Genomic DNA, 24,355 nt, shown 5'->3' with positions numbered 1-24,355 from the left:
AGAGCTTTCATAGGTACCAGTGTCAGTTTGACTTTTTTTTAAGGGAGATAATGAAAATTCATAGCCACACGAATTACAAATTAATTTAAAATTACAAGCTATTCTCACTCTTCTTTCTTCAACAACAATCATGCATTCCGTATTTTTATAGCTAACACATGAACATGAAAACTTTATATCCTGGCAGAGAAGCTCTAAATCAATAAGTCTGAATCCAGTGCAATCCGTATCAACATCATTCACGCACCTGTACAATTCTCCTGTCCCAAGTTTCGATGCTGAAACTGAGAGCTTATGTTCTTCATTTCGAGCTGCTTCCTTTTTTTGATGGTAAACCGATTTCCATGAAACCTCCGTTTCCTAAACACAGTTTTTCCACCACCCATTATGCATAGATCTTGACTTCCACATAAAGGTTTGCGAATTCATCCTTCCACTTACTAATATGTGTTAGTATTGTCAAAACGTAAATAAACCACACGCAAGAAAGTTTTCCGGCAAAGATGTAGATGTCAGTCAAAGATATTGAAAGAAAATAGCCTTCACACCGACAAAAATTCCGCTGAAGCAAGCAGTTTCCAAAATGTCGGCTCTGAGCACTATGGGACTCAACATCCATTGCTCATCAGTCCCCTAGAACTTAGAACTACTTAAACCTAACTAACTTAAGGACAGCACACAACACCCAATCATCACGAGGCAGAGACAATCCCTGACCCCGCCGGGACTCGAACCCGGGCGTTGGAAGCGAGAACGCTACCGCACGACCACGAGCTGCGGACACCAAAATGTCAGAACAGGCGGGAGTGGCCGCCAGTGCAGAGTTAATCGGCTTAATAATTTAAAGGTATTTCTCAGGCTGCTGTCACGATGAAATTCACATACAACATAGATTAAACTGTGCAGATCAAGAAAATAATATTTTTGAAAAATCGATTTTTTGGACCAAAATGCATTACATCCCCCTTTAAGTAAGCCCTGCGCTGAATTAGAATATGATGTTAAGAGTGGAGTATGTTTGTTTCGGAGTTTGTCAGTGAGCGAAACCTTGCTTGTTCCTTCGGAACAGCGGGGTGGAATAATCAGAAGTAGATGTGTTTAATTTGAGACAGTAACTCAAAGTATCGTGTGAATGTGGTATGACTGGATCTACATGAATGTGTGCTTTTATTTTTCTGATTTTCCGCATTTTTCTGTATGACTTAAGTGTCCGGTCCATACTCGTGCTTGAACTTCATTTCCGCTGGGCAACGAGCCATGTGTGCTGTTTGTAGTTTCTAATCGTATTTCTTGATTCGGTTTGAATTTAAATTGTGCCTGCAGATCATTTGAATTTTCAGATCTGAGCGTTGTATACGAATTTGTGGGAGCTACCTTGTTTAGTGAATGGCCACGTGTACCGTGAAACCGCTCTCAGTTTTCTTTTTTAAAGTTATTTCTCTTACGTATGACTCGCAATCATTTAATCTTGTCGTGGTTTTAGTCAGATTTCCGGTTTTCTTGGTGTTTATATTTTTTTGGAAACGTTTCAGATCGTTTAAAAGTGTATGTAACTAGCCACGAGGAGAGGTTGGCACTCGGTTGTCGTGCGCAATTCATTATGCTTTGATATTATCTTTGTAAACTATTCTCAACGGTTAGACGCCTTTGCCGATTCGTGCATGCATTTAGTGATGGTGAATTATGTCTTGACCTGTTCTATCGTGTGAGCGTAAGTATATGTTACCCGGACTTTATCTTCTCGCTCGCGGAAAGGCGACGTCATGAATAGTTGTAAATAAGATGGCGAGCAGCCCTTAGCGGCTCGCCATCTTATTTACAACTATTCATGACGTCGCCTTTCAGGCTTAGATTTTTTTAAAATGTGACTTGTAAGTACTGCATCTCTCCAGTCAGTACAAACTTTAATTTTATTAATGTATTATATACCTAATATGTTTTAAAACAGTTAGTTTAATCCTGAAGACGACGCTCATAGTAGCGTCGAAACCTGATCAATTTTGACTTACTATTTGTGACCGAGGGCTTATTTGTTCTAACATAAGCTTACTGCATCGTTTTAATGCTTTAGTTTTCAGGTGCCAGGTTATAATGTTAACTGAATATGAGCCCTCTCTTTTATTGTGTTCTTTTAATGAATAATCCTGATTCCTGAAAGTTAATCTCCTGTGTTCTGTTTGTTCATTTACAATTCCTGAAGTGCCTCTCCCGTTTCTAAAAATTGTGATTTTATGCTAGTCTTATATATTCCCTGGGACGGGCTGTAGCCAGATAAATTCACGAAACCGGTGTGCTCAGCAAAAGAGGAATGAGTAATATTTCAAGTCACTGTGGATATCAGTTACGGTCATCAATCGTCCCAATTAATTTGAATGAAATTTATATTTCCCGTTGAAGAAATTATTCAACTGATATTCCACTTCAGTCATTCTAGGTACTTAGGAATGGCTAGGGCTTGTGATGGCCCTGTTTTATTATCACAGTTTTGTCTCTAACAGTTGCTTAACCACGCAGAAGTACGGATGTTTACGAAGCTTGTACGTGGTAACAAAAAGGCGGTGAGCTTGCAATATTATTGATGACTAAAGTCTCTGTTATGTGTGCGTATTGTATTTACTAAACTTATGGATAAACGATACCAATAGAAATGTTATTCCAGCATCTCAAAAATGCTGCTCCTAAGATTATTTTCGTATTCTCGGAGATGTCGGCTATGCGGTCTGCGCTCTTGCAGAGGCGGCTTGTAAGATACGCGGGTTGACGACACAGAGGAAAATCACCGCGGCCCAGTCGTTTCCGACAATCTGTCGGCTCACTCTGCATGTAACGGCGGGGCGGCGGCGAGAACAGGGTGGCAGCTATACGCGTGCGGCACTGCGTTCCAGTAACTGCGTTTCCACGTAACGTACTCGCAGGCGTCCTCAGATTAGAGGTCACGTGGCGAAGAAGACAGACTTCACAATGAGGTAGTGTCTTCGCACCTAAACGAAAGCCTATTACGACAAGCATAAGCGTGCTGGCACATATACAGTATTATGATGAAAAGTATCCAGACACCTCAGTGCAATGCGAATTCGACCAACAGGTGTTACGAGAGGCACAACCGCAAGTACGAGGGTCGATCTGAAAGTAATGCCTCTTATTTTTCTGTGGTAACTTTGGATGTCCGTGCCAGATGTCGTTGGTGTAGCATTAATGCTTGAACCTTCCTTTTTCATTTGCAGGTGGTTTCGTTGTCCTGTGGTAGTTGGCACCAGCAGAGGAGTGTTCCAAAATGGAGAGTCATATGGACGCGCGTATAAAACCGCGATGTGTGATTGAATTCCCTCTGCTGAAGAAAGTGCGCCGATTGAAATCCGTGGATGCTTGCTAAAGGTGTATGGAGACGATGCAATAGGCGTGATCAATGTGAGGAGCTGGGTACGCAATTTTTAAGATGGTGAGAAGTGTGTGCATGAACGGCCCGGTCGACCCTGCACAGTTGTCATCCCTGGCAAAGAAGAGCGTCTTCATCAACTTATCCGCACCGAATGGCGGATAACGGCCAAAGAATTGTATGCACAGCTGAATGTCGGCGGAAAACAATGTTAGAACGTCTTAGTTATCGCAAAGTCTGTGCGAAATGGGTCCCGCGGAAGCTTACAGAAGAATAAAAATCTCATAGAGTGGAAATCTGTAGGGACCTGCTGAACCAATACGAAGCTGAAGGTGACAAGTTTCTGAATAGCATCGTCACCTGAGATTAGACATGGTGTCACCACCACTAGCCGGAATGCAAAAGACACTCCACTGGCAACGTGCCAATTCTCTGTCAAAGAAGCAATTCAAGAGACGCCATCTGCAGGCAAAATGATGTGCACAATCTTCCGTGATAGACAGGGTGTGGTTCCTCTGGATATCACGAAGCCTGTAGAAACTGTCAATTCAGCGCTGTACAAGACTGCACTGATTACTCTGAAAGCACGAATTTCCAGGGTAAGGTCAAAGAAGAAGAGCAACTTTTACCTGCAACGTGATAACACCAGGCCCCTCACCTGTTTTGCGACCACACGCAACTCATTGCAAAATTCGGCTGGACTGTCTTACAACTACCACCGTACAGTCCCGATTTATCGTCTTCAGACTTTCATCTCTTTGCGCCTCTGAAAGAAGGACTAAGTGGTGAATATTTTCAAGACTCGGATGCTGTTGTAAAAGCTGTAATTAAGTGGTTAGCCTCAGGTGCTTTAGCCAACCATGAACCAAAGCCTGCTTGTAAAAATCTAAAGTGCATAACGAATGGCGGTGACTATTTGAGAAAAAGACAGTCTGTAGCTGAAATATTGCTTTATTTGAGGTGGTGTAAACAGCAACGCCACTGGGCAGCGAATGACTGGAAACTAGTGATTTGTAGTGACGAATCACGCTACGCTGGTTCAAATGGCTCCAGGCACTATGGGACTTAACATCTGAGGTCATCAGTCCCCTAGACTTAGAACTACTTAAACCTAAATAACCTAAAGACCTCACACACATCCATGCCCGAGGCAGGATTCGAACCTGCGACCGTAGCAGCCACGTGGTTCCGGACTGCAGCTCCTAGAACCGCTCGGCCGCAGAGATCGGCAATCACCCTATGCCCGTGTCATTCCCATGGAAGTCTTTGGGTTTCATGAATACCTTGAGAACATTAGCTGTCATTATGTTAGTGCCAAGTGATGTATCGGTTGCTGAAGTGGTGAATAAATACATTCACACATCTACAAAAAGACGACACATTAATATGTTTACTTACAATGTGTACACTTAATATCTGAAATGCATATATCTTAAAAGTGTCGTAGGTTCTTCAGTGGTGCTGAGTTATATACAAAGACAGTGAACGTCTTGGTTGTAACTAGAGTTGCGCTCTACCAAAAGTACGATGCGGTAGGTTTGGTACAGTACATAAGTGAAGTAGTAAATGATAGTATTACAGCTAGTATTTTAGCGCTGATAAGGAAAGAAAGCATAAATAAATCTGTAAGAGAAAAACAGGAAGCCAACGCCCTCTCCTTGTATTTTTGTTTCTAATTAACTGCACATCATTCAGTGCCAGTCCATTGTGTATTTTATATCCCTACAGAATATAAACTGAATTACCTAAGTAATAAAAATCGCTTGATAGCGTATCTTCTGCTCTTTTATGTAGCCAAATCAATTATTTCTTATGCAAGTACAGTATATACGGAAAAATAAAAAATATGTATAATTACTGTTGTTACTTTTTAACTCGACGGAATGTTTATCATGGTCAAAAAGGGAGAGTTTCCTGTATTTGTTAATACTGCGGAAGTGGCTTTGAATAACAGAAACATGTTTTATATAAGTTTGATGAAATATTGAAACAACGTTTGACAGATTTTTGTTTTCCATTTTTCTTATGTTAGTTTTTTCTTGAGGAAATTGCTTTTTCTAGAGCTTATGATAAATACATATTGTTTTCTTTATTATTACTGCAACATCCCTCTGTTTCCCGTTACGAATCAATAGTTTCCGAATAAAACCTGAATTAAACAGTGACATTTTCAATTTTTCGGTAAATGATGTGTATTAAGTAACAGACAGGAGTATAACTACGTAGTGCGAAAACGGTCCATAGGTTATGCAGCCTTTTATATATTGTCACTCAGTTTCTAGATGTTTCACCGCTTCGGGTTTCCAGGGGACTCTACGCTACTGGCCATTAAAATTGCTGCACCACGAAGATGACGTGCTGCCAACGCGAAATTTAACCGATCGGAAGAAGATGCTGTGATACGCAAATAATTAGCTTTTCAGAGCATTCACACAAGGTTGGCGCCGGTGGCGACACCAACAATGTGCTGACATGATGGAGGTGGCCGAGCGGTTCTAGGCACTACAGTCTGGAACCGGGCGACCGCTACGGCCGCAGGTTCAAATCCTGCCTCGGGAATGGGTGTGTGTGATGTCCTTAGGTTAGTTAGGTTTAAGTAGTTCTAAGTTCTAGGGGACTCATGACCTCAGAAGTTAAGTCCCATTGTGCTCAGGGCCATTTTCTTGCTGACATGAGGAAAGTTTCCAACTGATTTCTCATACACAAACAGCAGTTGACCAGCGTTGCCTGGTGAAACCTTGTTGCCATGCCTCGTGTAAGGATCATCAGCTCAGAGACCATGGCTGCGGTTACCCTTACCGCTGCATCACAGACAGGAGCGCCTGCGATGGTGTACTCGACGACTAACTTGGGTGCACGAATGACAAAACGTGATTTTTTTCGGATGAATCCAGGTACTGTTTACAGCATCGTGATGGTCGCATCCGTGTTTGGCGACATCGCGGTGAACGCACAATGGAAGCGTGTATTCGTCATCGCCATACTGGCGTATCACCCGGCGTGATGGTATGGGGTGCCATTGGTTACACGTCTCGGCGACCTCTTATTCGCATTGACGGCACTTTGAACAGTGGACGTTACATTTCAGATGTGTGACCCGTGGCTCTACCCTTCATTCGATCCCTGCGAAACCCTACATTTCAGCAGGATAATGCACGACCGCATGTTGCAGGTCCTGTACGGGCCTTTCTGGATACAGAAAATGTTCGACTACTGCCCTGGGCAACATATTCTCCAGATCTCTCACCAATTAAAAACGTCTGGTCAATGGTGGCCGAGCAACTGGCTGGTCACAATACGCCAGTCACTACTCTTGGTGAACTGTGGTATCGTGTTGAAGCTGCATGGGTAGCTGTACCTGTACACGCCATCCAAGCTCTGTTTGACTCAGTGCCCAGGCATATCAAGACCGTTATTACGCCCAGAGGTAGTTGTTCTGGCTACTGATTTCTCAGGATGTATGCACCCAAATTGTCATCACATGTCAGTTGTAGTATAATATATCTGTCCAACGAATACCCGTTTATCATCTGCATTTCTTCTTGGTTTAGCAGTTTTAATGGCCAATATTGAAGTAAGACACTGATCGGGACATAAAGAAAACGACTTTCGTGAATACAGGTATGCGAACACCTAACAGAAGGGTAATGCAGGTATGACCTTAACTGGCCAAAGCTACTAGTAAAACTACCGTAGTTTACCCTTATTTATCACAGTCTACAGTAGTTCAAATGGCTCTGAGCACTATGGGACAGAACATCTGAGGTCATCAGTCCCCTAGAACGTAGAACTACTTAAACCTAACTAACCTAAGGACGTCAGACACTTCCATGCCCTAGGCAGGATTCGAACCTGCGAGCGTAGCGGTTGTTCGGTTCCAGACTGAAGCGCCTAGAACCGCTCGGCGACACCAGCCGGCAGTCTACAGTAGTCTACAGTAGTTTTGCAACTATAACTGCAACAGTCAGTCTTGAATGCCGATACACTTATGTATGTCTGAATATTAATAACGCTGAGTGGCGTCATGCTATGTTTATGGCTCCAGCCTTCCGTACTAATTTTGATAAGTCTGTAGGTGCACTGAATCCTGGAGGGGGGGAGGGGGGGTGGAGCGAAGCTCTGAGCGTGGCTGCTTCAAGAGAGAACTGTAGCAGTGAGGTCATGTCATTTTGGCGTCACCAGGTGGCGCGTTTGTGCGGCGCCACCCGCCGGAGAAGAGCGACCGATGGCGGGAAGTTCAGAAGTGGCGTCTCTGCCGTAACTGTGAACAGAGCGCCGGGTGTGATTGATGAAGATGCCGTTGATAACGCACCAACAGTGAGGCACAGAGGAGGCAGCGTTGCGGTATGGGGATGTTTTTCGTGGTTAGGGTGTGGTCCCGTTAATGCGCTTAAGGAAACGTTATATGTGGAAGGATATGAACACATATTACAGCACTGTGCACTGCGAATTGTAGAAGAACGGCTTAGAAACGATGATTGTTTGCATCAGCTCCACGGAGCAACCTGTTATAAAGCAGCATTTGTGATGCAAGAGTTTGTGGACAGTAACATTCGTAAAATGGACTGTACTGCTCTGGGAATTCCCTCCAGATCCCAGCGTTTAACGTCACTGCCTTCTCTGGATTCGCCGTCTCTATAAACACTCAGATTTGTCATTGAATGTGCCCTCAGCGGAGTTCAAGCCATCCTCAAGGTGAACCGTGGACATACTCCATATTATCGTCCAATAATAGGTCCCATATGGCACAGCTCAATTGCTATTAAAAAGAAGGGAACGCATGTAGTGTAATAAGCGCAGATGCCATACTAATACTGTGATCAGGTCTTCATTATTGTCTTACTTTCCAGAGCAACAGAGTCCGTAAGTTTCTCCAGGAGTGCCATATTCACTTGAAGCTACTCACTACCGAATTCATCCTGCAGAAATTAGATGTAAAATAAAGAAGTAAAAACACCTAAAACGCTTATACTATGTCACTACATTTGTTGATCCTCCATACCACCATTTCACCAGATGGCTTACTGTCAGTTCCTGGTCTAATGCGGTAGGAAACTTCAGAATTATGGAAGCTGCCATTCCTCAAGAAGCCTATACTGCGTAATTCTGCATATACACTACTGGCCATTAAAATTGCTACACCAAGAAGAAATGCAGATGATAAACGGGTATTCATTGGACAAATATACAGTATTATACTGGAACTGACACGTGATTACATTTTCACGCAATTTGGGTGCATAGATCCTGAGAAATCAGTACCCTGAGCAACAACCTCTGGCCGTAATAACGGCCTTGGTATACCTGGGCATTGAGTCAAACAGAGCTTGGATGGCCCATGCAGCTTCAAGACGATACCACAGTTAATCAAGAGTAGTGACTGGCGTATTGTGACGAGCCAGTTGCTCGGCCACCATTGACCAGACGTTTTCAGTCGGTGAGAGATCTGGAAAATGTGCTTGTCAGGGCTGCAGTCGATCATTTTCTGTATCCAGAAAGGCCCGTACAGTACTTGCAACATGCGGTCGTGCATTGTCCTGCTGAAATGTAGGGTTTCACAGTGATCGAATCAAGGGTAGAGCCACGGGTCGTAACACATCTGAAATGTAACGTCCACTGTTCAAAGTGCCTTCAATGCGAACAAGAGATCACCGAGACGTGTAACCAATGGCACTCCATACTATCACGCCGGGTGATCCGCTAGTACGGCGATGACGAATACTCGCTTCCAATGTGCGTTCACCGCGGTGTCGCCAAACACGGATGCGACCATCATGATGCTGTAAACAGAACCTGGATTCATCCGAAAAAATGTCGTTTTGCCATTCGTGCACCCAGGTTCGTCGTTGAGTACACCATCGCAGGCGCTCCTGTCTATGATGCAGCGGCAAGGGTAACCGCAGCCACGGTCTCCGAGCTGATGGTCCATGCTGCTGCAAACGTCGTCGAACTGTTCGTGCAGATGGTTGTTGTCTTGCAAACGTCCCCATCTGTTGACTCAGGGATCGAGACGTGGTTGCACGATCTGTTACATCCTTGCGGATAAGATGCCTGTCATCTCGACTGCTAGTGATACGAGGCCGTTGGGATCCAGCACGGCGTTCCGTATTACCCTCCTGAACCCACCGATTCCATATTCTACTAACAGTCATTGGATCTCGACCAACGCGAGCAGCAATGTCGCGATACGATAAACCGCAATCGCGATAGGCTACAACCCGACCTTTACCAAAGTCGGAAACGTGATGACACGCATTTCTCCTCCTTACATTAGGCATCACAACAACGTTTCACCAGGCAACCCCGGTCAACTGCTGTTTGTGTATGAGAAATCGGTGGTAAACGTTCCTCACGTTAGAACGTTAAAGGTGTCGCCGGCGCCAAACTTGTGTGAAAAGCTAATCATTTGCATATCACAGCATCTTCTTCCTGTCGGTTAAATTTCGCGTCTGTAGCACGTCATCTGCGTGGTGTAGCAATTTTAATGGCCAGCAGTGTACAACCCGTGTTTACTTTACTTAAGTCTATGCGAGTGAGTCTGCTATGGATGGGAGTAACACGTTAAATCTCTAGAACCGGAGTTCCAGGAAACCACTACCATCCTCAAACAGTTCCGAACCCACTACATGTCAGTCGTGAGATGGGGCCACAGGTGAGCCAGAGCCTTCGTCCGCAGTCCCAATGGTGTCAACCAACGAAACTTACGGGTCAGTCACACTAACCCCCGAACCCCGTTCTTGCTCAGAGAAGCGCGTAAGTCTTGGTTCTATCATAGCTGCCACGTTGTTGGCCACCTGTCCGGCACCTTTGGTCGTCCTCTGTGTGGGAGTTAATTCTGGTGGCGGTGAATCAGCGGTGATGATCAATTCACGCTCAGTATTCACTTCAGTAGTATCTCATAGAAACTGTTTTCTCATACATTGTCTTTGCTTTATATATAATTTTTAACTTCTTTCCCAAACACCTTATTTGCTACTTCGTTCGCTAGTTGCCATTTGTTTTTGTCTCTAACGATATCACTTAGAACTCAGTGCTGGAATCCGCAGATCTTCATAAGCCCTCGTCTAGGGTACCAAACGTGCAACACGCACAATTGCAGGCTAAACCCTTCCTTGAAGAGTTGAAGAGCTCGATGTCTCTCACAGACTCAAAAAGCATGAAATCACGACATTACGGACCACGCTACATTCAGCTACTGTTCAGTTTCTGTGCTGCATGGTCCACTGAAGACGTGCAAACTTTATGTGCCGATGTGTACAGTGGTCGTTTGTGAGGTATGCAACTGCAAATGTCAGTTTCACGCACTTTCCTCAGCTATGTCCACTCGCAAATTTGTTGAGACGGACTGTCACTGACTTAAGATCGGCAGTTCTGTCGGGTTTGAATTCGACTATCATTGTCAACGCGTGACACTCGTCTCCGATGTTGGTTACTGTCTTCTTAAGACCCCTACTCTTACGCAATGTAGGCTCCGAGTAATACACCATTCCATGTAAATATGTTGGACTGTCCACGTTGATACCGCAAATAATCGGAAAACTTTATTCATGGTGTGGTTCAAAATGGTTCAAATGGCTCTGAGCACTATGGGACTTAACATCAGTGGTCATCAGTCCCCTAGAACTTAGAACTACTTAAACCTAACTAACCTAAGGACATCACACACATCCACGCCCGAGGCAGGATTCGAACCTGCGACCGTAGCAGTCGCGCAGCTCCGGACTGAGCGCCTAGAACCGCGAGACCACCGCGGCCGGCTATGGTGTGGCCATGGGCGCATGCTAATGAAACATCTATCTGCCATCCTGTCACGTCACCGTGTCGAATCATCTTAGTGCTCTGATTCCAAACAACCGACTGCCACATACCACTTTGCTGCCATCACGTAAGCCGTGGTGGGTCACATTACCATCTAGTACCATTTCTACACCATCTAAAACTCTCTAAAACGACCACTGTGTGCTGTTAAAGGCATAAGTAACATTTTGACCGGTGTCCGCAAAGTTTGGAAACAAAGCGCCCCCCCCCCCAAAAAAAAAAAAAATCACCTCCGTCGCTCTGTTGTGCCCTGGTTTTCACGTCCACAAACATCAGCTCGCTCATTACCCAGCGGTAACGTCACGTGAGACACGTAATACATTCGTCGCCGTTGTGTGCGGGTATTTTCAGCACAAAACGATAACGAAGGTTATGCAGGTAACAGACTAAATGAAAGTATCGAGCCTACAGCGGTAAAAATTCCTAAATTCCTTACTTCAAAAACTCGATGAAGAACCCTTGTCAACATTTTAAATATCAGTGTACACTGTCGTAAAAAAAATACGACATCCTCAGTGACAAGGCCATTTTACTGGTAAGTGAGGTGACAGTTCATCATTGTTGGAGTACAGGTATATGACAAATTCAGACCAAATGAAACACGTACGTCAGAGAGTAAACGGTGCCCATACAATGGCATCAGTCACAGTCCATCCCATCTGGCAGCAAAGCAAGGGTATAATCTCGCGTGCAAACCACCATAAAGGTGCCGAATGCCATCCTGCGATAGACTGTCACAAGAATCTTGCGCGTTATGTTGTAATTCGGCAATAGCTTTTGTTGCCCTTGGGGAACGAGTAAGTTCCCGCTTCATCACGTCCCTCATGTCCCACACACATTCAGTTGGCGAGAGATCTGGTGATCTTGCTGACCAGGGCAATTGTTGTACTTCACGAACAGGGTGTTGCATCGTCGCAGCCGTATGTGGACGTGCATTGTCCTGCTGAAAAAACACATCACCTTCCTGTGCGATAAATGGCACTAGCACGGGAATAATAGCCTGTGCAATGTAGCGGGTACTGGTTACTTTCCCCTACAGAAACAACAAATGAGACAGCGAATTCTAACTGGTGCATCCTCGTCCCCACCTCCCCCCTTGAAGCCTGATATGGGACCTGTGCGTCGTGGGCAAAAGCACGTAGGAATAGGCAGCTCACCATATCTACACCATACATGTGTACGTCCATCACTCTCTGCAGACAGAACTTTCTCTCACCAGTGAAGACAACAGAGCGCTATTCCTCTCTGCAGTCAACATTTTCACGACCCCAGAGTAGCCGTGGTTGGCGGTGTCATGGTGTCAGTGCTATCCTAACCAGAAGCAAACGTGTCCACAATCCTGCTGCAAGCAGACGGCTCCTAATTGTCCCCGACGACACAGTAGATGCAGCGTGTTCCCGGATTTGGTCCCTGAGAATGTCCCACAGACCACTGTTGAAAGCAACGAGATACCTCCGACACAATGTGCCCAATGAGTGCAGCAGTTTGTGTTACATTCATGCAGGTTCCCGCAGGCCCACAGTACGATCAGTTAAAATGGCTGAAGCTGTTTCACAGGTGCACGTACTCGTTGGTGGGGCCAGGTTGGGCCCGCAGCTCGTGGTCGTGCGGTAGCGTTCTCGCTTCCCAGGCCCGGGTTCCCGGGTTCGATTCCCGGTGGGGTCAGGGATTTTCTCTGCCTCGTGATGACTGGGTGTTGTGTGCTGTCCTTAGGTTAGTTAGGTTTAAGTAGTTCTAAGTTCTAGGGGACTGATGACCATAGATGTTAAGTCCCATAGTGCTCAGAGCCAGGTTGGGCCCTGGTATGAATGTTGCAATCACTGTTCACCTCTAAAATCTGAACAGTTACTGGCTGCAGAGTCAAAACGGTAGGCTCACAGACTGTCCTCTTGAGCGTTATCTGATCGCCGATTACCTTGACAAATGAATCACTAACGCTACAGTCCCTCAGTGTGCACTTATCATACTCTGGTGCCGCTGACCACAGTCCCTGAGGGCGTTGCATTTCTTTTCTGGCAGTGCAAACAAACTTTGTTCTGCGTAGTGATGAATGATATTGTTTCCTAAAAAACACGCATTTCAAACATAGTGGCAGGAACCGAGAATGCAAAATGTAGAAACAAACTTTTTCGCTTCCAGATTCTTGTATAAGACTCTCTGATATTATTGCCTCGTGAATTTAGGATAAATATTCCAGCTTTCGACGATATCCTCCGTTATCGTAGCCAGGGACAACTGACAGTTGTTATGATGCCAGATGTGTCGTTATGTTCCACGCTAGTGGTGGGCGCTGTAGCCTACATAGCTCGTAGAATTTAGCTGTAGCCTCTCGACATCGATGGTCCGCTTCCATAGATACTGATATTTTCGCTGTCCCGGGTAAAGTTACCGTTGTGATCTCCTTGACCTATCTGATTTCAGAACCCTAGTAGCCTGGTGCGTGACGTAAGATTTTTGTGTTACCAAATACAAATTCACATTCATTCATAATATTTGTTTCACCAAATCACTGATTTTTGTTAATGACAGTTTTTAACACGTCGCTGGTTTTCTGCCCAACATGGGGATGCAATCTTGGTCTCAGGATTCCTGCAATTTACAACATTACTTGTCAATGCGGAACCAACTATACCGGTCAAGCGATCTGTACAATCATCAAAGAGCAAGTAGATCTCAAAACACGCAACAGTAAATATAAAACATAGAGTAGTTATAATCTTATTGGTGCATAGATGTGATATCTCCACGTTAAGAGATTATATAAACATCTGCTGAGTTACAGGGTGTTTCAAAAATGACCGGTATATTTGAAACGGCAATAAAAACTAAACGAGCAGCGATAGAAATACACCGTTTGTTGCAATATGCTTGGGACAACAGTACATTTTCAGGCAGACAAACTTTCGAAATTACAGTAGTTACAATTTTCAACAACAGATGGCGCTGCGGTCTGGGAAACTCTATAGTACGATATTTTCCACATATCCACCATGCGTAGCAATAATATGGCGTAGTCTCTGAATGAAATTACCCGAAACCTTTGACAACGTGTCTGGCGGAATGGCTTCACATGCGGATGAGATGTACTGCTGCAGCTGTTCAATTGTTTCTGGATTCTGGCGGTACACCTGGTCTTTCAAGTGTCCCCACAGAAAGAAGTCACAGGGGTTCATGTCTGGCAAATAGGGAGGCCAATCCACGCCGCCTCCTGTATGTTTCGGATAGCCCAAAGCAATCACACGATCATCGAAATATTCATTCAGGAAATTAAAGACGTCGGCCGTGCGATGTGGCCGGGCACCATCTTGCATAAACCACGAGGTGTTCGCAGTGTCGTCTAAGGCAGTTTGTACCGCCACAAATTCACGAAGAATGTCCAGATAGCGTGATGCAGTAATCGTTTCGGATCTGAAAAATGGGCCAATGATTCCTTTGGAAGAAATGGCGGCCCAGACCAGTACTTTTTGAGGATGCAGGGACGATGGGACTGCAACATGGGGCTTTTCGGTTCCCCATATGCGCCAGTTCTGTTTATTGACGAAGCCGTCCAGGTAAAAATAAGCTTCGTCAGTAAACCAAATGCTGCCCACATGCATATCGCCGTCATCAATCCTGTGCACTATATCGTTAGCGAATGTCTCTCGTGCAGCAATGGTAGCGGCGCTTTGGGGTTGCCGCGTTTGAATTTTGTATGGATAGAGGTGTAAACTCTGGCGCATGAGACGATACGTGGACGTTGGCGTCATTTGGACCGCAGCTGCAACACGGCGAACGGAAACCCGAGGCCGCTGTTGGATCTCCTGCTGCACTAGCTGCGCGTTGCCCTCTGTGGTTGCCGTACGCGGCCGCCCTACCTTTCCAGCACGTTCATCCGTCACGTTCCCAGTCCGTTGAAATTTTTCAAACACATCCTTTATTGTATCACTTTTCGGTCCTTTGGTTACATTAAACCTCCATTGAAAACTTCGTCTTGTTGCAACAACACTGTGTTCTATGCGGTGGAATTCCAACACCAGAAAAATCCTCTGTTCGAAGGAATAAACCATGTTGTTTACAGCACACTTGCACGTTGTGAACAGCACACGCTTACAGCAGAAAGACGACGTACAGAATGGCGCACCCACAGACTGCGTTGTCTTTTATATCTTTCACATCACTTGCAGCGCCATCTGTTGTTGAAAATTGTAACTACTGTAATTTCGAAAGTTTGTCTGCCTGAAAATGTACTGTTGTCCCAAGCATATTGCAACAAACGGTGTATTTCTATCGCTGCTCGTTTAGTTTTTATTGCCGTTGCAAATATACCGGTCATTTTTGAAACACCCTGTATTTAGATGCCCCTTCTCCTTATCAGTGTTTTCCACATATTCCTTTCCTCTCCGATTCTGCGAAGAACCTCCTCATTCCTGACCTTATCAGTCCACCTAATTTTCAACATTCGTCTGTAGCACCACATCTCAAATGCTTCGATTCTCTTCTCTTCCGGTTTTCCCACAGTCCATGTTTCACTACCATCCAATGCTGTACTCCAGACGTACATCCTCAGAAATTTCTTCCTCAAATTAAGGCCGGTAATTGATATTAGTAGACTTCTCTTGGCCAGAAATGCCTTTTTTGCCATAGCGAGTCTGCTTTTGATGTCCTCCTTGCTCCGTCCGTCATTGGTTATTTTACTGCCTAGGTAGCAGAATTCCTTAACTTCATTGACATCGTGACCATCAATCCTGATGTTAAGTTTGTCGCTGTTCTCATTTCTACTACTTTTCGTTACCTTCTCTTTCTCCGATTTACTCTCAAACCATACTGCATACTCATTAGACTGTTCATTCCGATTAGAAAAAATCATTTGAATATCTGCTGATCTCCGGATCGTGGTGGCGTCGCATGCTTCTTCACTTACTGCAGATATTCCGATTGCTGACTGGAGTTATTTAGTTAACAAAGAGTAGCTGGGGAGACTACAGATCAACAACATATAGCTAGCTAAAAGAAAAGCAGATCTATTCCCGTAAACATACTGAAATGAGGGACAGCTTCTGTACAAATAAATAATAACTAGCTAGTCGATAACTTCGTACTACACAGGCGATTCGCAAGCTTGCTGTCGGATAAGTCACAAGTAGACGGAAAGATATAAAATACGAACGAAGACAACGATAACTCTTCCAGAATCGAGTTTTGATGTAGCTTAATAAAGAGGAATTCCAAGATATGAATCACAAATTATAGCAAAGAGCCACGAGAAGAAGTAATTTGGGAGCACCTGACAAAAACACTATGGATTTAACACCGACAAAACCGCCGTCAAAATCGAATTTTTGCATCTTACACACGGTCGAGTTTGCTAAGAGCTTTCTACCACCAATTACCTGATCAAAATAGAGCTTAACTATGCATCATTGCTTACAAGCCGGTAGAAGGTAACGCATGAATCGCAAAATGGCGGATAATACCGCGCGACTGCTAGTCACGAAGTACAGCGTACGACGTGCTGCCACAAACTGAGACCTAGGGCGCGTCTCTCAGTAATTTTAGTAAACTTGGGTCCTAGCGCACTGTGTGCTTCCTCGGAGAACAACAGGTCCTCGCTGCCAACACGAGTTGGGACTGGAATGCCGACAATCTCTTAGGGTTTCAACAGAGGGGCTGTTGGGCCCACACACGCGCAGGTTGGCGTTACTGGAGTGGTGCCAGGTGTCTGGCCGTCGGGGAGGCCCGTGCCCCTGAATTTATGAATTAACTGACAGGTGCTACCAGGAACTTCTCCCTCCCCATCCTGTGCTCCGAAAAGTGATCTGTGGTCACAGATGGCTTGAGAAAATTACTTTTATCGCATAACCAAGCGAATTAAATTCATCGTACTTTTAATAAAGTTATCTGCAGCCCTGTGCCTACTACCATTGAACTCATGACTATACACGGTGCAGCCACATTAATGTCACCACCTGTCGAAAACCTGAATAAACGACTTTTGTAGCGTGGATTGTTGGAAGACGTGCAGGAAGAGAGTAAGTGAGGTTTTGGAAGGTATGGACACCTATGTGGAGCCACGCTGATTCTCGTTCCTTGGCCAACAAGGCTAGGTTTCTCGGCTGAGGATGCATGGTGTGAACAGCCCAATCGAGATGGTCCCACAGATTGGTGATTGGGCTTAAATGTGGGAAGTTTAGTGGCCAGTGGAGTGTGGTCAACTCACCATGGTACTCTTCGGACTACGCCCATATACTCCGAGCAGTGTGACAGGTTGCATTGTCCTGCTGAAAGATGCCAAGATGCCGAGAAAAATCGGACTGCATATAGGGGTGGACAAGGTACCCAAGAATGGATGCTTACTTCCGTTTAGCCATTTTGCTTTCTAGAATGACGGGATCATCAAGGGAATATAATCCGGTCTGGACACTTCCGATGATTAATAGTTTTATTTCAGACGTTTCACGATCCATACACCAATATTAAAAAAGGTAGGCAGATTTTGATGTGACAAAAAGTGACAAAAATCAGATTTCAGAGCACTTGACGGCTCAACACAAAAGTTTTATCTCAAGTACAGATAGTGTTGAGGATCAGTGGACAAAGTTCAAAACCATCTTACCTTATGCATTAGATGAGTATGTGCCAAGCAAGATCGTAAGGGATGGAAAAGAGCCACCGTGGTACACCAACAGAGTTAGGAAACTGCTATGGAAGCAAAGAGAACTTCACAAGAAACATAAACATAGCCAAAGACTTGCAGACAAACAAAAATTACACGAAGCGAAATGTAGTGTGAGGAGGGCTATGCGAGAGGCGTCAACGAAATCGAAAGTAAAGTTCTATGTACTGACTTGGTAGAAAATCCCAAGAAATTCTGGTCTTATGTCAAAGCGGTAGGTGGATCAAAACAAAATGTCCAGACACTCTGTGACCAAAATGGTACTGAAACAGAGGATGACAGACTAAAGGCCGAAATACTAAATGTCTTTTTCCTAAGCTTTTTCACAGAGGAAGACTGCACTGTAGTTCCATCTCTAGACTGTCGCACAGATGACAAAATGGTAGACATCGAAATAGATGACAGAGGGATAGAAAAACAATTAAAATCGCTCAAAAGAGGAAGGGCCGCTGGACCTGATGGGATACCATTTCGATTTTACACAGAGTACGTGAAGGAACTTGTCCCCCTTCTTGCATCGGTGTACCATGGGTCTCTAGAAGAGAATAGCGTTCCAAAAGATAGGAAAAGGGCACAGGTCATCCCCGTTTTCAAGAAGGGACGTCGAACAGATGTGCAGAACTATAGACCTATATTTCTAATGTCGATGAGTTGTAGAATTTTGGAACCCGTATTCTGTTCGAGTATAATGACTTTTCTGGAGACTAGAAATCATCTCTGTAGGAACCAGCATGGGTTTCGAAAAAGACGATTGTATGAAACCCAGCTCGCGCTATTCGTTGACGAGACTCAAGAGGGCCACAGACACGGGTTCCCAGGTGGATGCCTGTTTCTTGACTTCCGCAAGGCGTTTGATACAGTTCCCCACAGTCGTTTAATGAACAAAGCAAGAGCATATGGACTATAAGACCAATTGTGTGATTGGATTGAAGAGTTCCTAAATGACAGAACGCAGGATGTCATTCTCAATGAAGAGAAATCTTCCGAAGTAAGAGTGATTTCAGGTGTGCCGCAGGGGAGTGTCGTAGGACCGTTGCTATTCACAATATACATAAATGACCTTGATAACATCGGAAGTTCACTGAGGCTTTTTGCGGATGATGCTGTAGTATATCGAGAGGTTGTACCAATGGAAAATTGTACTGAAATGCAGGATGATCTGCAACGAATTGACGCATGGTGCAGGGAATGGCAATTGAATCTCGATGTAGACAAGTGTAATGTGCTGCGAATACATAGAAAGAAAGACGTTTATCATTTAGCTACAATATAGCAGGTCAGCAACTGGAAGTAGTTAATTCCATAAATTATCTGGGAGTACGCATTAGGAGTGATTTAAAATGGAATGACCATATAAAATTAATCGTGGGTAAAGCAGATGCCAGACTGAGATTCATTGGAAGAACCTAAGGAAATGCAGTCCGAAAACAAAGGAAGTAGGTTACAGTACACTTGTTCGCCCACTGCTTGAATACTGCTCACAGGTGTGGGATCCGTACCAGATAGGGTTGATAGAAGAGATAGAGAAGATCCAACCGAGAACAGGGCGCTTCGTTACAGGATCATTTAGTAATCACGAAAGCGTTACAGAGATGATACATAAACTCCAGTGGAAGTCTCTGCAAGAGAGACGCTCAGTAGCTCGGTACGGACTTTTGTTGAAGTTTCGAGAACATACCTTCACCGAGGAGTCAAGCAGTATGTTGCTCCCTCCTACGTATATCTCGCGAAGAGACTATGAGGATAAAATCAGAGAGATTAGAGGCCACACAGAGGCATACCGACAGTCTTTCTTTCCATGAACAATACGAGACTGGAATAGAGGGGAGAACCGATATAGTTACTCGAGGTACCCTTTGCCACATACCGTGAGGTGGCTTGCGGAGTATGAGTGTAGATGTAGATGTAGAATAGTCATCTGTCTAATGGAGCATAAAACGTGATTCATCCGAAATGGCCACCCCTCGCCAGTCAGTGGACGTCCAGCTGCGGTACAGCCGCGCAAATTCCAGCCTTCCTCGCAGTCAAAGAGCAGTCAGCATTGCTCCATGAACAAGGTGCTTCCTGCAGAGGCCCAAATGCAGCAACGTTCTCTGAACGGTCGTTGAGGAGACACTGTTGGTAGCCCCTTGGTTCATCTGGGCGGTCAGTTGCTCAACAGTTGCACGTCTTTTGGATCGTACACATCACCACAGCCGTGCTTTACTCCCATCATCTGTGGCCCGTGGTGCACCACATTTACCTCTGCACCAGTTTTGGATAGCGCCATTTTGCCATCCACGATATACTTGAAACACGGCGGCAGGCAAACAGTTTACAGACGTAGCCGTTTTCGGAAATTCTTCCTCTCTTGGCCCGAAAGCCAATGATCATTTACTTCTGGACGTCAGGTAAATAGCTCTGTTGCCGCATTACAACGACTGCACTGTTTACAGCGTAAAGTACAATGTAATCAGTTACTAAATTAACACCTAGTGCTTTTGTTCTTTACGCTGCGTTTTGGAAGCTTTGCTTCATCATAGGTTGGAAGTTAAGGTCTTCATCTCGTATGCCTTGCTTCTCCACGGGCGGCTTAAAAATTAGTATCGACGTACATAGTATTTTTATTTATACATTGACGGATGCAAATCAGGTTTACTTTAAATAGTTAGTTACCTTTCGGATTGGACGTAATAAGCTGATGTTAGTCAAGTATGCCATTGAGGCGACAAAGACGCATTTAACAACACTTCACTAAATTAGAACGAGGTCCTGTAATAGGACGACGAGAAGCTGGATGTTCTTTCTGCGATACTGCAGAAAGACGTGGCATGAATGTCACCACTGCACATGATAGCTAGCAGCGGTGGTCACGAGAAAGTACGGTCCGAACAAGACCGGGCCTATAACGACCAGGTGACACTACAAAGACGGAAAACCATCGTGTTCGGTATATAGCTCTGAAGCATCGTACTGCATCTGCAGCAGCAATTTGATTAGTAATCGGCACCACAGTGGTACAACGAACTGTTTCATATCGGTTGCTCAGAGACAGACGCCCCGTAGCATGCATTCCACTGTCACGTCAGTCTCGTGATTTGACAAGTGGTGCTGCCTATCATGAACAGTATTGCACGGGATGTTTTCCAACAGGATAACGCTCGACCACACATACCGCTGTTGTAATATATCATGCTCTACTGAGTGTTGACATGTTGCCTTGGCCCTCTCGATCACCAGATCTGTCTCCAACCGAGCACATGTGGTTCATCATCGAACGACAGCTGCAGCATCATCCACAACCACCCTTAATCGTGCCGGTGTCGACCGACCAAGTGCAACAGGCACTCCCCAAACTGAGATCCGGCATCAGTACAACACAATGCATGCACTTCACCATTCTAGCGACTACACCGGTTATTAATGTACCAGCTTTTCACATTTGCAATGGCTTATCAGACGCTTACATTAACTTCTGATCTTGCAATGTTGATTACTTACATATGTTGCGTAGAGAAATTTATTCAAGAAAGTTGATACATCTACATTAATTATTTTTTGGTGTTGCTATATTTTTCCGTCAACGTACGAGGGCTATTCGGGAAGTAAGGTCCGATGTGACGTGAAATGGAAATGACAGTGAAAATCCGATGCAGCGTTGTACAGATGTGTTGGGCAGCGTCTTTAATGTGTCTGTCGATCGCTTCACGTCGCTTTTTTTAGTTCTGAGCACAAACCGAACATGCAAAGTTGCCTAGAACAACAGTATCCAGCGCCAAGTATGAGTGCCCACTACCAGGTTTCGCCTGATTTCATGCATCCCCACATACTTAATTGTCATACATTTCCTTCCTCATCACAATATTCTCTGCCGCACACTGCAGGGGTGATGAGAGAGTAATGAGGACCCAATGAGGACGCCCCTGCAAGGGTTTCAATGGGAACTGTTCGATCACCCACATACAGCCCGGACTTCTCTCTGCCACATGAAACACTGACTATGAATACAACATTTTGGCCCAGACAACGAACTGCAGACCAGCGCAGAGAAGTAGCGGAAAGCATAGGCGGCTGCCTTCTATGAGTGGGATGTGGCAAAGTTGGTTCAACGCTACGAAAAATGTCAAATTCGGAGCGGCGGCTCTGTGGAGAAGTAGCTGGAAGGTGCAGCAAGCTGTTGCAAATAAAACACTTTTCATTTTCACTGCGGTTTCCAATACACGACCGATCGAACCTTACTTTCCGAACAGCCATCGTATTTTATGACGACAGTCACTTTTCACTGGCAAAGCGATGGAAGTCTTTTCCGAAAGCTAGACTTTCTGTTATAATTCGACGTAGGGAGGAATACCGAGAGCAGAAGGTGGAAACTGCAGGAAGACAAACCGAGAGTCCACCGCCCAGAGCCGGCTGCGGCCGGTAACAATTTCGCCGGACCATCGCTCCGTAAATGGCGAACGCGGGAAGCAGTTCTCTGAAAGCCCGCCTGATTGCTTCCCAAGAACTACTTTACGGGGAACAGCCTACACGGTGTTCGACACTTACACGGACCCTTCTGAGTTAGCTTTCCTTTGTCTCGGACGCCAGTACGTAGCAAAAGGGGACGCCAAAGGTCGCTCTGGTACAGAAAACAAGCGAAACATTCCCTCCATATAAAGATACCGCGGCGGTGCTGTTAATCTCGTACCACTATTTGGTATTTAAAATGTTGCATAACGAACATATTATTTTAAAGGTCGGGCAACAGCAGCCAAAATTCCACATGCTGAAGAAAATCTTCCACACTGGCTATTGAAGTACTTGCATCAAAAAGCCACTACCGATGTCGCCTCAACAGAAGTGCATCTTCAGGTGATCTCTACAATAAATTAAGATATCATACGATTGCAGTAGCTTGACAGTAGATGTGTACTACCATAAAGCCCCATATATCCAGTGAGAGGTGTACTCACACGCTTGCTTAGAGCCAAGTCCCATGGCTCATCACCGTTTCAGAAACAGCACGCTAAAAGAGCCGTAGTCCATGATTACACTGAATGGGACCGCGGAACACCTGTAAGTGGTGTGAAGCTGGCTAAAGCTATTCCTATTTCTGCCTACCGCATAGTTATACGAATTAACTAAACACACCACATTAACGTGTCTTACATTCGACAGACAGATATAATAGAGTTAGGAGTAACTTAGCATGCCGTAGGCAGCATAAAGTGTGTACGGCGCCAGCATAAACTATACTAACATGTCGGTATTACGAGTAACGTGTGCTAGGCGGCGTTAGTGCGCGTCTTTGGCCGAACTGACGCTATCTATGACAAGTAAGGTGGGGGATGCCTTGAAGGTCCGTCTAACTTACATGTTATATGGTCATTAGGAATTTTCTTTTTTAAAGTTATTCACAGTTAACGACAATTAAAAACCATAAAATTCAAGATAATATAACCCAGAAAAGCCTCGCTAATTACATGGTCTCGTTTTGAAAGCCATATTACTCTACTTTTAGAAGGAAGAGTACAGCGTGTCCATAGTGCTGCAGCGCACGTAAAGAACCCATGAAAAAATATGTTCATTTCTAATTTTCAAATTACGTTAATTGAGAAAAAATTAAATAAAACCGAAGCTTAACGAAAGCAAGAACCCCACACAGGATAACAGTGTGCAGTAGGGATGTAACCGTTAGTTGTGTGGCAGAACTAAACATCCTCTACCTGGACAATCAAACTTGGGTACCAGACTTTTGTGTCGCAGCTCAGTCTGCGCTTTGGGAGTTATTCCGTCGAATTTTTTTAGTGAACGGTAAATTTCAGTCTCCTCTATAATGTTGATTGTAATATCCATATTTCCATAGTGCAGAACATGAAAATCTGAATAGATGAAATGACCTGTTTCATGGAAATTGGCGCGAAACTCTTAGTGACTTTTTAATAAAATAATTTTAGCAGCAAGTGCAGAAGATTTTAGTCATCATTTTGCAGTGAGATGTTCATTTCTGGTTTGATCTGCGACGTACAGTGTATTTACCCGCGTTTACCTGCCTTTCGTATCCAATCAAAATCATCTGGACATCTGTTAGCGGACATTAATATGGGATTTTAAATCTTCCGCCTTAATGACGACTTTAACTCTGCTGGGGACAGTTTCATAGAGGTGTCTGAATGTCTGTGGAGTAATGGCATCCCATTCTTCCTCAAGAACCGAATTCAGAGAAGATAATGATGTTGGACGCTGGGGTCGAAGTTCTGATTCAACTCAAAGGTGTTCCACTGGATTCAGGTCAGGACTCCATGCCGGCTAATCCATTTCAGGAATGTCCAAAACCACTGCCTTACAGATGCTGCTTTATGAGAGGACGCGTTATCATATTGATAGAAACAATAATCGTCTCCGAACTGCTCCTCTGCTGTACGAAGTACACAATGCTGTAACATTTACTAATGTTCTTCCACATTTAGCTTTCCCTTGAGCGCAATAAAGGAGTCACAACTGCGAAAAACATCTCCATACTGTAATATCACCTCCTCTGCCACGTTTGC

Source organism: Schistocerca serialis, chromosome 9 (genome assembly GCF_023864345.2).
Source record: "Schistocerca serialis cubense isolate TAMUIC-IGC-003099 chromosome 9, iqSchSeri2.2, whole genome shotgun sequence".
NCBI classification, from domain to species: domain Eukaryota; kingdom Metazoa; phylum Arthropoda; class Insecta; order Orthoptera; family Acrididae; genus Schistocerca; species Schistocerca serialis.
Note: the sequence above shows the minus strand (reverse complement) of the source record.